Raw genomic sequence first — 13,925 nt, 5'->3', positions numbered from 1 at the left:
AGTTTTTCTTTTTTTTTAAACTGCCTACCCTTTTATTCATTCAGTGCAGCACGGCCTTTGGCAAGGAGTGTTCTGCTGGCAATTTCCAGTGTCTTGCTGTTCTGCGCCAGAATCATGGCTGAAAGCAAGCAGCTGTATGATCAGAAGAACAGCCGTGTGCATTATTGTGTGAACATGTGCGTCCTTCGTGTGAACATCTGAGTCTTCAGATGTCAAGTCCACCTTTTGTGTGAACATGTGCGCCTTTTGTGTGGACATGTTTGCATTTTGTGTGAACATGTCCACCTTTTGTGTGCCTTTTTTGTGGACATGTGTGCCTTTTGTGTGAACATGTGCGCCTTTTGTGTTGGCATGTCCGCCTTTTGTGTGAATATGTCCCCCTATCGTCTGAACATGTCCGCTTTTTTGTGAACATGTGCGCCTTTTATGTGTACATTGTCGCCTTTTTTGTGAACATGTGCGCCTTTTGTGTGAACATGTCCGCCTTTTGTGTGAATAAGCCCGCCTTTTGTGTGATAATGTTCACCTTTTATGTGAACATGTCCGCTTTTCTGTGACTGCCGCGAATTCCGTGTAGTTTGATTGCACGAGTCATTCCAGGTCCCAGGCTCCACAATATAGAACAAGCCTAGCGACGAAGGACGAGGCAAAATACTAATTTAGGAGGTGTTTTTCATTGGACACGAGAGTCGTGGGTTTGTCCATTGATGTAGGGAATTAGGCAGATGGAGCTCTGACGAAACCGTCAAACACTAAGATGTATGTTTATTAACCTCGTGTAGCCTAAATCTGAATCCTTGATCAGCGACGGCCGGAGTGGTCTTTACCAACGCAGCCTAGACTGCCTTGCAAAGAAGTTAGTCCCGAAAGTTACACACACTGTGGCAATATTGTGTACATATCAATCATGACGTAGCGCCGCGCGTTACAGCACGCGGGTCGCGGCTACCTGACCTTTTTGTTTCATCTCTCCGCAAAATTGACTTTGTCAGGCCTGAATAATTTTATTTGCATAAACGTTGTTTTACAGAGTGAAAGTAAATTGCTCCTGAGACGTTTTTTGTAGTTGCGATAATGAGGTGTCGCGATGCTATCTTTAAAGAAAAGGTAACATATGGAGTGTTTCACAACATATTATTTATGCATTGCTTTAGAGTCGACCAATTCCCTCACAATTGTCTTTCAACATGTCATAATTGTTCCTAGCCTTTATTCTCCGTTATGAGTCATAAAATTAGTCCTTGGCTGTCCTGGTGGTGAAAAGTTTGTGTACACTGTGACACTTATTCCACGTCAATACTGCTTATGGGAAAACAGATACAGTTTAATGAAAACCACAGAGTCATTCCTCAGTGGGCAAAGACGTATAGATGATTGTGGGACAATATGCCATAGGACGCATATCTGTATTTACCTTAAATTTTATGTTGTTTTATTTTTATTATATGTTCTCCTAATTATATTTGATTTGAGGCGATTCCATGTATGGACTTATTCAAGCGGTTGTAATTTGTGGCGATTAAATGACAGTTTTCGTCGTATGATTCACACAGCTTTGTCGTATAGCGTTTGAGAGCAGTTGAGAAGCAGCAGCTTGTGTCCGAACAAAATGATTTCTGTAACATCCCTTTGTTTCTCTGATCTCCGGGTACACACGAGCTGGTCGCCGCTGTTTGCCCACGGGCAGGGCGCGTCCCCTCCGCTTGTTCAAGATAGGACAGCCTATCTCTGATGGATTTAGCACTGAGGTAACATGTCATGTCGTTTGGCTCTGACTTCACCGACATTAAAGCCACATTTAACCCACCTAAGCCGATGGAAATTAAACAAAATGAGCCTAGTGGTTCACGATCTTCCTTTTGTTTTAAAGCGCAGCTAGACCCAGAGCCAGACGAATGACACTGAGAGACGTGTATTCATGAGCCCGCTTGCTTAGTCGTGAGTTCAGTTTGCCTTACTTATCAGAGATGACAAGCCGAGTTTCTGTCGTTGCGTTAAATGTCCTCGACTAGAATTATACACGGCCCCGTGTCTTCACTCCACTTATTAACGTCACAGCGTTGTCGAAAGTTAAACACGTCGAGGCCGAAACGATTCACCAACTGTCAATTCCAGAGGCCAACAAACAGTTCTATCTTTTGAAGTGACATTTGTGTAAAAGATGAATGAATTACGAGGGTCTATACGGGAGGATCCGTTCAAGCTGATCATTCGATGACCGTGGGGGTAATTGCCCGAAATCTTACCCCTTATAGAAGGCTTTTGCAGGGTTATTAATCTAACTCAGTCCAAGGCTATAGAACAGGTAATTAATTCACCTGGACTAGTAAGATGGAGCTGGCCGCGGGCAACAGGTGTGTGTTCCGTCCCCGGTCGGGGTAGGCCGCCTGGGACCCGAAACACGTGTCTCTTCTATAACGGCCTTACCGATGATCGATTGGCTGGAGTTTGAATTAGCCGATAAATAATGCAAGAAAAAAGGTGAACCGTAAAGAACGCGATACCAGCTGACTTCACGGAGAGACAATGGCATGAGGTCTGATGAGAGTATGATCCACGAACCGGGAGAAAGGAAAGCTATGACGAGGTGTCCTCATGGGCTGTGACTGTTCTGTTAACGAGCAGTTAATTGAAGGTTGGCTGAAATTTCTCGTATACTATCTATTGTAACGGCTCGACTCTCAGCTGTCATCCACACGCACTGCCCTATAGTTACCGCTTCCCTTTTCACACCCCATTCTCTGCCAGCGTGGTCTGATGACCCAGGGGGACTATATATGTTGATGTTCATGAACATTACCCCAATTACAGCCGCGGGGGAGTGAGAGAACATGTAGACATAGAGGGAGAGGGAGCAAGACTGATAGTGAAAGACTCATATTGAACTTGGATATCTCGATTCCATGGTTCAGAAAACTAATGGATCTCACAGAATGATGGTGACTGGCAATGTGGAACAGCTGTACAGTAGTGTGTAATTGGAACTCGCTACAGAGACTGGCTTGGGGCTGTTGATATTATAATATTGAGGAAGAAGCGGGCGGGCCCCACGTCGGGGATCTGAAGCTCTGATATATTCCTACCATTGCAGCTGAGGTCAGCTGACGGCAATGACTTGCCCACCAGTTTCCGGCTCCTCCCTGAGCGACAGGTAGGCAGGGAGGGGCAGGCAGGCAAAGACGAGGTGAGCACGGGGCTGTGGGAAACCCTCATCATGACAGAAATGGACAGACTAGACGGTACGGGATGTTTACGATGAAAACTGCGCAATCTTACTTCAGTCAGCCGGTGAAAATGCCGAAGATACAGAGCAAACCGGCCATTTCCGTCAGCCGCTCTCAGCCGAGGAAACCCCCGTCATTTTATACGGGGACTCCCACACGAGGTGGCCTCAGTTTGGAGGCGGTGCGCTCGGCTTTAATCAAGGTAAGCTATAACCTCGCGTACACATCCGTGTCCTATATACCTTTATCACAACCGTCTGTGATTATGAACTAGGTCATATCATAACCTGCACACAGTCTTGTTCATCCCTTTATACTCGGACTCTTCGGTTCAGCATAAAAAACACACATAGGTAAAGTTAACGACTACAGATCTCTGTCAGACATCAGTTCGTCTCCCAGGGTCAGTCTGACCCTGCTTAGTTACTTACCCTCTTAGTCAGTTACATGTGTGTCTCAGGTAGTTTTCATGTTATTTAATCTCTGCCATCGCCTACAAGCCCCCGCAGCCATTCTTAACTTGACAGACAGGCACGCACGCTATACACTTCCTCAATAGCGACAGTTTGAATCCTTCGTTTTGAAGTTTACAAAAACTGACATTTCGACTCATTACCCGTCCAGCATTGTGTATATTTGTCTTTGTTTCAAGCTTGCACACCTTCAGACACGTGTAAAACACGCCAGATGAGGAATGCTAATTTCTGGTAAACGTACCAAATTGCTGGTGGACTTATTTAAAATATTTACCTTTAATTTTGTATTGTTCTGTCAACTTCTTGGCAGTTCCTGCAATATTTTTCATCGATTTCCTTTAAGCTGCGTAATGCTATGATGTGGTTAAGCACGTCGCTTGTTTTCCTTATTATATCAAACACATAGTCTAAATGGTTCATGCACAGGGAGAGCTTTTATTATGTGAAATAATCTTACATCAAACCATCAATCATTTGGTTCGAAACATAGTAAGTTGTTGAACGAACTGCATAGATATCGTGGTCTTTTTTGAGTCCTTTCCCGGCTCACACTGGGTAACATGAGTGGCTGAGAACATACTACATTAAGCTCACCGCGACAGTTCCCCTCAAAGGAGTAGTCATGCACCAGGCTTCTTTTGAGGGGCCTAGCTTCCACTGAACGGCCCGGCTTCCACTGAACGGCCCGGCTTCCTTTGAGAGGCCTGGCTTTCTTTGAGAGGCCTGGCTTGGTTTGAGAGGATTGACTTCCCTTGAGAGGCCTGGCTTGGTTTGAGAAACTTAACTTCCATTAAGAGGCCTGGCTTCATTTGATAGGCCCGGCTTCCTTTGACAGGCCTGGCTTCCTTGAGAGGCCTGGCTTCATTTGAGGGACCTGGCTCGGATGTGTAGTATGAAATCCTTTGTGTGGGAAGTTATGCTATCAAATTACTTCGGATTTGTTTGAAGCTACCGTTGTACATGAATTCTGAGTGGTCAGCTTGGTTTGAATTGCAGGATTATTACAGCCTCAGCTTTGGCGATTATTTTAGAGACAATAACTAACCAATACATAGCATCGATCTCAGTGAGGATATAATACACCTATCCGGATGCATTTGCTTGGTCTGGAGGCAATTTTGCGACAATATCCGGAAATTTGAGTAGCCTCGCCTCGGTATAAGCCGCTCAATGAAATAAATCTTTCATTTCCAGGCATTACGGGTCACAATGCATTGAACAAGCATCATCCAGTATGTACTCATTTGGCGCAATAAAAATAGCTAACTGCACTAGTTGGTGATTAGCAATATACTGAACACAGCAAGCAGTTGTAAGACTGCATCACAGAATGGTTCGCTTTCATACAGAAGAGGTTACGTGACAGGGGTCAAAGGGTGTCAAGTGGTACACTATTATGTGGGGTACTGCACATGTGCCCTCTCTGGCGCCTGGAAGGCCCTCTTGATCCATACCGTGTGGTAGCTTCAACCCAGGGCGTCGTGCACACCCGTTCTGATCGAGGATGTGAATTAATTGGTGAAACTGGGTTTATTTCTTGCCAAAGACATATACTCGGTCTTCCACGTGTAGCATTGACAGTACCCCTGCATAGAGAGAGAAGATGCTTGTGGTCTCCATGGCTCTGTAGCTTCATGTGTATGATATAAAAGACAACATCACAGACCCTGTGATTGCTTGTAAATAGTCACACGTAACTGGTTAAATCCGGCCTTTTGTCAATATACCTCAGTTAGTTTTTAATTTGTTAATTAACTGTGGAAGCAAATGCTTGAATAATGGCAACTGATACGCTGATTAGGTTTAAATATTGCAGTGTTTTCAATTGCCATTTTATTATGGCTCAGAATTACAAATTCTGTGTTGTCTTCACTTATAGGAGACATTTCTCCTGGATATTTTACAGAGAAACGATCCCTCCTTTTTGAACGCCCTATACGTACCCAGCTCCCTTCCTAAAACACACGTGGTTAAGTTGCCACCGTGTAACGGATGTGTGGCCTACATCGTTCAGTCATCTAGAGAAAAAACTCGTGCCCTTCAATAAGGCTTCTTTGTATATTTCACTACTAAATATACTCAGCGTGTTTAGGTTCACAATACGCTCCCGTTTTTTTTTTGCACCTTTGTATTACTTGAATAGGACATCCCTCTTTAGATAATTGTTTGCACTACACTCGTCTGAACAGCATGAATCTGCAAGGTGAATGGATAACAGAGAATATGGGGACAAGTTGTAGGTACGGTAAATATAAGAGTGACCAGATTTTGGATCATTTCAAAATGTTCATCCCTCTCATACTGTGGTCAAGCACTCGTGCATTAGTGTGCATGAACAAAATTGTGAATTCTGCAAACTTTGGCGCACCCTCCCTGGCATAGTGCGTATATTTATCCATGGCAAGCTCACGTTGAAAAAATATCATCGAATAATTATGTGGCGTGTTTCAATACTTCCTCAAGATGTTCGGCTGCTTTTTCTGTCAAACTTATCCAGCATACACTGCGGTGTGCGGTTGTATTTTAGATTTAGGCGTTCAAGCACATATTCGTTAACGAACCATCAGTCGTAATAGATGGTCCATGCTATAATCACCAGACCAATTTACAACACAACGTTCAAATCAAACGCCAAAATAACCAAGAGGGAATACTAAGTATGGAATTAAGATGAGCATGTAAGGAGAAGCAGTAAACTGTGACAGTTTTCAGTGATAACGCAGCCTGCGTGAAAATCCGTCAATTTTCAAGATTCAAGTGGGCGAAATCATTGGTCACCGGAGAAACCATAGTTTGGCGTTACGTTTGAAACATGCTACACATATTCCTTTTTCCGTAACTACCAAGTTTTTCTTAGTGATTTGTAGAATTTGGCCGTTGGCCATGTGCACCTAGTCACTGCATATGTACTGTTATATATACGTTGCCACAGACCCAGTTCAGTGTAAGATCTTCGAGACCTTTATCAAGAGGTCTGGGCAAAAAAGTTTAAGGTCGTCGACTAGAAATTCCCAGCGGGGAACGTGATAAAAAAATCTCTTTCACAGTCACCTATCTACTTACGCATACAAAAAGGACGATATCATGTTGTTTGGCTTTTTAAGAACCAACGTATAGTAGATTCATGATAACAGTTTACAAGAGCATATCTTGATGTCGCAGATCTTCACTTAGCTCACTGTAAAGTTCACTGGCTCTTTGTAGCTTTTGCGACATTGAGGTTGCTGTTGGCCATTGTTGTACAAGACGCCCTGCGGGGTAAGGTGAAGCCTGGCTCCGCACAACGTATGAACTGAATACAATATCTCGCCCAAAGAAACCCAGTAGACTGTGAAATGAGTGCGTCTTATCAGCTTTTAGTGGCCACAAACCACCCAGATAATACAAACATTTCAGTTTACGCCATTAAATAGGAACGGTAAAATGGTCATTTATGTTAAAAGCCTCAACGTAATTGCTTAATATTGTACGTTTAATAATTAGCGTTTCTGGCAGTTCAAGCCATTATTTTTTCAAGTCCTGTTCTTAAATGCTACTTATACCACTGTTTTTTGCAACTTGCTTTGTATGCGTCTCATTACCGAGCTATTACTAACACCCAGCATCTTTTCAGTACAGTGGAACAGGTTTACGGATCCACATTTTATTTGATCGACGTTTAATGCGTCTGCGAGCTCCTTTCGCAAGCGTGATTTTAAACTGTATTATTTTTTTTAAATTTAGACATATCGTATTGTTAATCTCACCGTTTAAAAACAAAGATCCGTACATATTAGCATCTATGTAGATTAATCCATAACGATCCAAATGTAACTGAATATTCACAGTGTTTTTTTAAGTAATCAGTAAATAAATAAACTTGGCCTCATTTTCATATCGCGTTATAAATCCATTTTTCTTCACACTTCTCTCTAATAGCGCCACAACATTATATTCTAATCCAATCAACATTACTTTCGATGGATGCCACCATAAGAGTTAAGATTAATTAAGGGTGTAAGTGGACGCAGTCAGTGAAATGACTACATGGAAAAAAGATTTTTTATTGAATCGTTGATACTATCATTTATTTTCAACCCTGATCAAGGTTTATTCGCGCTGTGGGTACGTAAGTTTCATAGTTGATCCATTTATATACATGCGTATTAATGTATCCGCTTGTCTGTAGTTCTCTCTGTCTCACAGGTTGTAGTTTTAGTGAAAACACCTTGCATAATTAATGACACAACCATGACGTGTACACCATATAGGGAGGGGAAAACACTGTTTTGTTGAGTACTAATATACACTAAGCTGAACAGAAAACCGGGTAGACGCGAACAAACACGTTCAGGTATTAACCTTTTTGTCCATTACTTCCTCTGCCACTTTTCCCTTAGGGTGATTGCATAACAGTACAATCAAGCTGATGCTGGATATAACGATATGTTATCCAATCACACCATTCATTACTGTAAACAACACTACTCTTACCTGCTATAATTTATAACAGGTAATAACAGCTTACTAACGCCTATATGTCACCTGTCATTAATGGAATCTCCTATCGTGTACCTGCACGTTATATACTACACAATGCTCTGTTTTTGTTTTCTGCAATGTTGTAGCATTACTCGCTATGAACTAATTACCAGTTCGTTGTGAGTCAACACGTTATGTGTGACTGCCACGTGTGTATGAGAAGTTCAGCTGACCGGGCCTCTGTCCAGCTGGCCTGAGGTGTGTCCTGTCAGAATCAGTATAAACAATAAACACACCTGTGGCGATTTGCCTCATTCAGGTGAGACAATTTACACTCATGGGTGGCCTATCAAATCTGATGTTTGATAAACCGTGTCACCAGGTGAAATGAAACTATTTCTGGACTACAATTAGACTGGGTTAACACAACAGCTGAGATTGGTCCACCTTCATAGCTTTCTGACCAGAACTAACAGAGGACTGTGATAGTCTATAAGTAATAACTATAACACAGGCGTATACACATATGTCTACATGATATTGAGATAAATATTTACACTAATAATATCGCAAACTAAGTATAATTTCCGCTCAGATTTATTCTGGCCGGTTATTGGAAAAGTTGTACATACGTTTGATTTATTTATTTATTTGACTGGTGTTTTATGCCGCCATACCTTTGAGTAGACTTAATTTCCGAGAACTCTTTTATGTAACTTATGTACTAAGGTGATTGCCGTGCAGGTTCGTGCAGGTCTTGAAAATTTCCTGTTTACATAATGTGTACATCTCTTCTGAATACAATGCCAACAATAGATTTGAATGTCCTTTGAACTTAAATCCACGTACAGGAAATTACGTTTTAGGATTACACGTCCGGATTCGTCGGAAGCTTAAAATTCCACAATAACCGATGGACTGGATGAGCTCTTTGAAAACCTCCGGCCACTCCTAGTAACTTCCTCTCCTGCACTAAGAGTCCTGTTAAGTACCTCTCTTGACTTTTCTAATGTCCAATCTTTACAACAACTCTCACATTGGGAGACAACATGTCTGAAAGGATTCGTCCAAAAGAGATCCGATTACCTCAAGATCACTTTCATGTTCCCCGCCTGTGAACAGGAACTGACCATGGACTCCACATGCTTGTTACATACAATTATACAAGACACACACTCACTCTATGGTAAATCTGATCGTTAAAAAACACCGATACAATCAGTATCTGAATACAACTGATTGTCTGGTTTTATCTCTTAAGCAAATCTTTTATTTCCAACTCGAAATACTGATGGGACAATTGAAACCTGACTGAGTTTGAACACGAGAGTCGCTGATACGGCCTTTGTCTTATTATAGTGTTTGGATTCGTGTGTCTACCCAGTATGCATGTCCCTAGCCACATTTTGTATGTCTGAAAGGTTCCTGGTCGGAAGACCAATGTTTTCTGATTGGGGAGCGATTTGCAGTTTGCCCAGAAAAAAAAAACAAAACAAAAGTCAATGTTCATCGTATTTCAGCTGCTGGAAACCATCACTTCCTGATGAGCAGCGTCTTAAAACATCCACGACTGTATTTTGGGGGTGTGCAACAGACCTCCGGGGTGAGTCCCAAACAAACCTCGACAGTAGACAAGACACTCAACTAATCTGGCTAGAAAACCAGATGACCCACGTATGTGTTTGGGTTATATTCGGTATCTTGTTTACTCTGACCACAGTCCCACTTTAGAAGAGGAACACCTTGTCTTAATTAAGAAGCACACCGCGTCCATCAGTGTTCTGTTGTAGCCTCGTGGCTGTATCGATGGCCACGTGGTGACATCTTCGGATCCTCTGAACACTGCGGGCAACGTGCAGCTTACGCTTGGTGTATTGTGGGTGGAATTTGTCGACTAAGACTTGGTTAATACAACAGTGCCATAACATGATGTTGTTGTTTTATGACCGTTGTGTTACCCTTCTCCCGCACACCCCATCTCTTCTTCACGTCCTTGACTTTATATCTTGTAGAATTACTTTCTTAAGTACCTGTTTACATGTCTGACATTAAATACCTTCAGGTTATGCTTTCACATTTACTCTACCAGTGTTAAGAAGCCGTTGTCCAACTTGAACCCCCACCGCGAAATCCGCTTATTCGTAATGCTTGCAGTAATGGCCCACTTTCCCACACATTTGCCCGTAAATGTGTAACTAATTCCGTGTTTTGCCGGGATCGATGTTTGTCTACGATTGTCTGCTTGTGCCTCAGACGGTATAAAGTAGGATTAGCCTGACTATATTCACTGAAATTCTGTACATGACGGACAATTCATCTTGATGTTAGTTTATTGACACAAATGCGTGATGTGACGTGCACATGTATGTAATGTAAGATACGGACTAAGGCATATCTACTCATCACAGAGGTTTAAGGCAGTCTAAAGTGTTTGGTGTCATTTCATATCAACTTGAAGCACGATGTAATAATGATAGCTTCCTACTGATGACACGAATATTATGACCGAGATATAGAGGACTGTACTACACCATGACTTCAACATTCATAAATCTACTTTGCACGTCTATGGAACCTCAGCACACTGAACACAACAAATGTTGCTTTGGTTGGTCTAGAAATTATTTGGGATATAACGACCCCAAATAAACTGATATGACCACCTTTACTTCTGCCAGGAATTTGAAAGGATTTTCCACGAATTTTGTTTTCTGACTTCTCTGATAATTTTATTTTCATAATTAGCTTAATTTCATCTCCAAATAGTGTTATCGAATTTCGTGGTCATAACGGAGAGTGACGCCGTATCGCACATATGTTGGAGATTCGATAGGATTGACACTGCTTCGTTTTCCGCGTCAATTTACATGCATGTGTTTACGTCTGGTACCACCTTAGGTGACAAGGAGCGAAACGAATGAATGAATGAATGTATGCGAAAGGTTTGCAGATTGACTCTGTCTCGTGTGCCTCGTACATGCATGTGTTTACCTCCGGTACCATCTTAGGTGACAAGGAGTGAAATGAATGAATGAATGTATGCGGAAGGTTCAGGGATTGAATCTGCCCGGCTGCTGTCTCATCAAGCTGAAGTTTCTGGTGTCTGTATTACCTTGGGTTCCTCTGGCTTGCTTAAGGCTGTAGCGTAGTCCTTAGCCCTCCCGTGAAGTTGGGGCGGTCCGCCAGATAACGGTCATCATTCACCAGATTTACCTGCGTGATGTGCTGACAGTGTCAATACTGTATAGTCTCCGGAGGCGGTGGGCCACGGACTGAGTTCAGGGACCGGTATTTCTACACCAGTACTGGACGAGACCTGTCCCGACACCCCCACGGCTGTTGGCTGACTTGACCACCGACTGGCCACGCCGACAAAAGACAGCCCCGGGATCCATTGCTATTCCGAACAGGTTGTATTGTCCTTGTGGTCAGTGGGGCTACTGAGCAGCTAGTCGATATAAACACATTTGAACTTCGATCGTCTGAAAGTTAACTCAGTGTAGAGTGAAAAGTGTATAGAGTAAGGGCCACGGTATTCCTGTCATGGATTTCCACCCAGCTCAAGTCGGTATGTACTTTCGCTTGTGCGATCTTGTTCCAAACCAAGTTTTACCACATTGGATATGTAGGTTGAATACTAGTACAGTTGCAACATATGGCTGTCCTACGTTGTTGTTGTCTCTGTACTATGCATATTACCTCTCACTAAAATACTAATAGCTTGGAAATAACTAGTGTTGGATTATGGGGTACATACACATACATCGTTATATTTGGCGAAGGTGTAAACCGTTAATGTTCACATTCATTATAGATATAGTCATATAAGCGTCGAGTTTGGCTTATTGGGAGGTATTCAAAGGGATATTACTTTCAACAGTTTGATCTTCATGCAGTAGTTATGACATCGACTGCAGTAAGTGTTATTATAGGGGTAGTAACAGGTCTGTGCAAACAGGTATACTGTCAGTTTAATGGGTCCATCGTTTTCACTGAATGGACATTGATCTATGTTTTCAGGAGTACCGTGAGTAGTTCTCCAATTTACATAAGTTTAGTGATCATCATGTTTGGTTTTTCTTAATTGGTGTTCAAAATTTATATCATGCAAACATGCTGATTATCTTCGTATGCATGGTTTCATGACAAATCACATTTTAAGTAGAAGCATATTAGCTGCTTGCGGAACACTTGGCCGATCATGCACTCTTTAAGCCCACTTTGTAAATTCAAACTTGTGGTTCTCTTAATCTGAAACATGGTTAGTAAACAGAAACAGATTGTGACCACAGTAGCAGACGGAAGACCACATGTTGCGTGACGTCACAGCCAGAGGTCACAGGTCGGCCTTGATTCCACTCACGTGTATGCGGTAAATGGTAACAGTTGGTAGCAGACGTTTGGTGTGTTAAATTGGCGTGTGACTTGTATCACAGTTCCATTTGTTGAAAAATGATAGAAAACAGCGCCGATACTCTAAAAGAATTCACATACCTTTTTCATAATGTCGCTTGCATTTAAAGATGGTACTGGGAAGTACGCCTTTTTGTGGAGGTATAGATTTAATAACATTGTGTTCTGGTTTGTTTTTTCTAATAAACATTGTAGATTTTGTAAACATGTAAGCAGCCACTGGTTTACTGTTTCCCAATCGGATCATAGCGTATTAAGTATTATGCAAACGAGAGCTTATGGAGTTATCTTTTCCTGGACATATAAATTAGATCTTTACAACGATATATTGGGAGGGGGGGGGGGGGGGGGGGCAAAGTCTACAAAATAGCCTCTTTTAGGGACGAACTGACGACATTTGGGCTTAAATAATCCCGAAGGAACTTTAGCAGACGAGAAAACTATACATGTACATCAGATTAGCAGCCAGTCAAAAGGTGTAAAAAGTTCTAGAAAACTTTGCTCACATTCATACCAATATCTGTGTAATCTCAACATTTTTCATTTACTATTGCATAACGGGTCAGAGCCTCACGATATGACTGCAATATTACACATAAAACCATTATCATTCATTCATTCCACTCATTTAAGGGTTAAATGGGACGAGTGAATTGGCAAACAAGCAGAACGTGTTGCGTTTTTGTAGCTTAAATCAGTTTAATGTTTTTCTGCACACCTAACACATGTTCATTCAGCACTCTTACATACCGCAATACCTGTAGGAGTTGTTGCCATGGTATTGACATGTGAACCGTAAACTAGACCTGAAAACTGATATACATGTATGTGGTTGTCACGAAGGTACTATATAGACGCTGACAAGACGGGCCCCAGACCTAACCAGGTGAGGTAAACACAGCAGAGCCCATTACCCTCTCATCAGGCACGTTCCAGGGTGCACAGTCTCATTATAGTCCCCTGGTTAGTCCTACTTAGGGATGTGACCCCTAGTCACAGTGTTTCACCCATGATCCATCGGTGAGTTGTTAGTGTCACCCTCACTCTAAAACACGCCCCTTCCCCTCTATTCCTAGTTGGCATGGTTTGAAAAAAACTCAGTTTTTATTCAATCAAATGTCAGTTTTGCGGTTGACCTCGAATGTAATAGAATTCGTTATATATTATATCCCATATTTCGTCTGTTTGCGCAAAGGCTTCCCCATTATGATACACAAGGGAGCTCGAGAATATCTTAGCAACATATCGTAGAAAGTCCGCGCCAGTGTAAGTCTGGAATTCCACGCTGCAATTGCATGTGACTGGCTACAACAGTAAACCCGGTTATTATCTTGCGAATCAGATTTCATAA

The 13,925-nt window shown here is 42.2% G+C and overlaps 1 protein-coding gene across 5 annotated transcripts in view; it reads left to right on the top strand.

The window, feature by feature from the left end:
- The window catches only part of LOC135475149 (uncharacterized), a 42,048-nt gene that overhangs the window by 16,140 nt on the left and 11,983 nt on the right, over nt 1-13,925 (top strand). For 3 of the 5 annotated variants that reach the window (XM_064754919.1, XM_064754918.1, XM_064754915.1), the window contains exon 1: nt 11,623-11,729. The exons of 1 other annotated variant lie outside the window; for it this stretch is intronic. The gene's annotated coding sequence lies outside the window, so the exon portion shown is untranslated. Of the gene's footprint in view, nt 1-3,327; nt 3,427-11,622; nt 11,730-13,925 lie in introns of those variants that run through there. One more of the 5 variants, XM_064754916.1, reaches the window with a different exon arrangement.

This window comes from Liolophura sinensis, chromosome 9, assembly GCF_032854445.1.
Source record: "Liolophura sinensis isolate JHLJ2023 chromosome 9, CUHK_Ljap_v2, whole genome shotgun sequence".
Classification (NCBI taxonomy): domain Eukaryota; kingdom Metazoa; phylum Mollusca; class Polyplacophora; order Chitonida; family Chitonidae; genus Liolophura; species Liolophura sinensis.
Note: the sequence above shows the minus strand (reverse complement) of the source record. Positions and strands in the feature narration are given on the sequence as shown.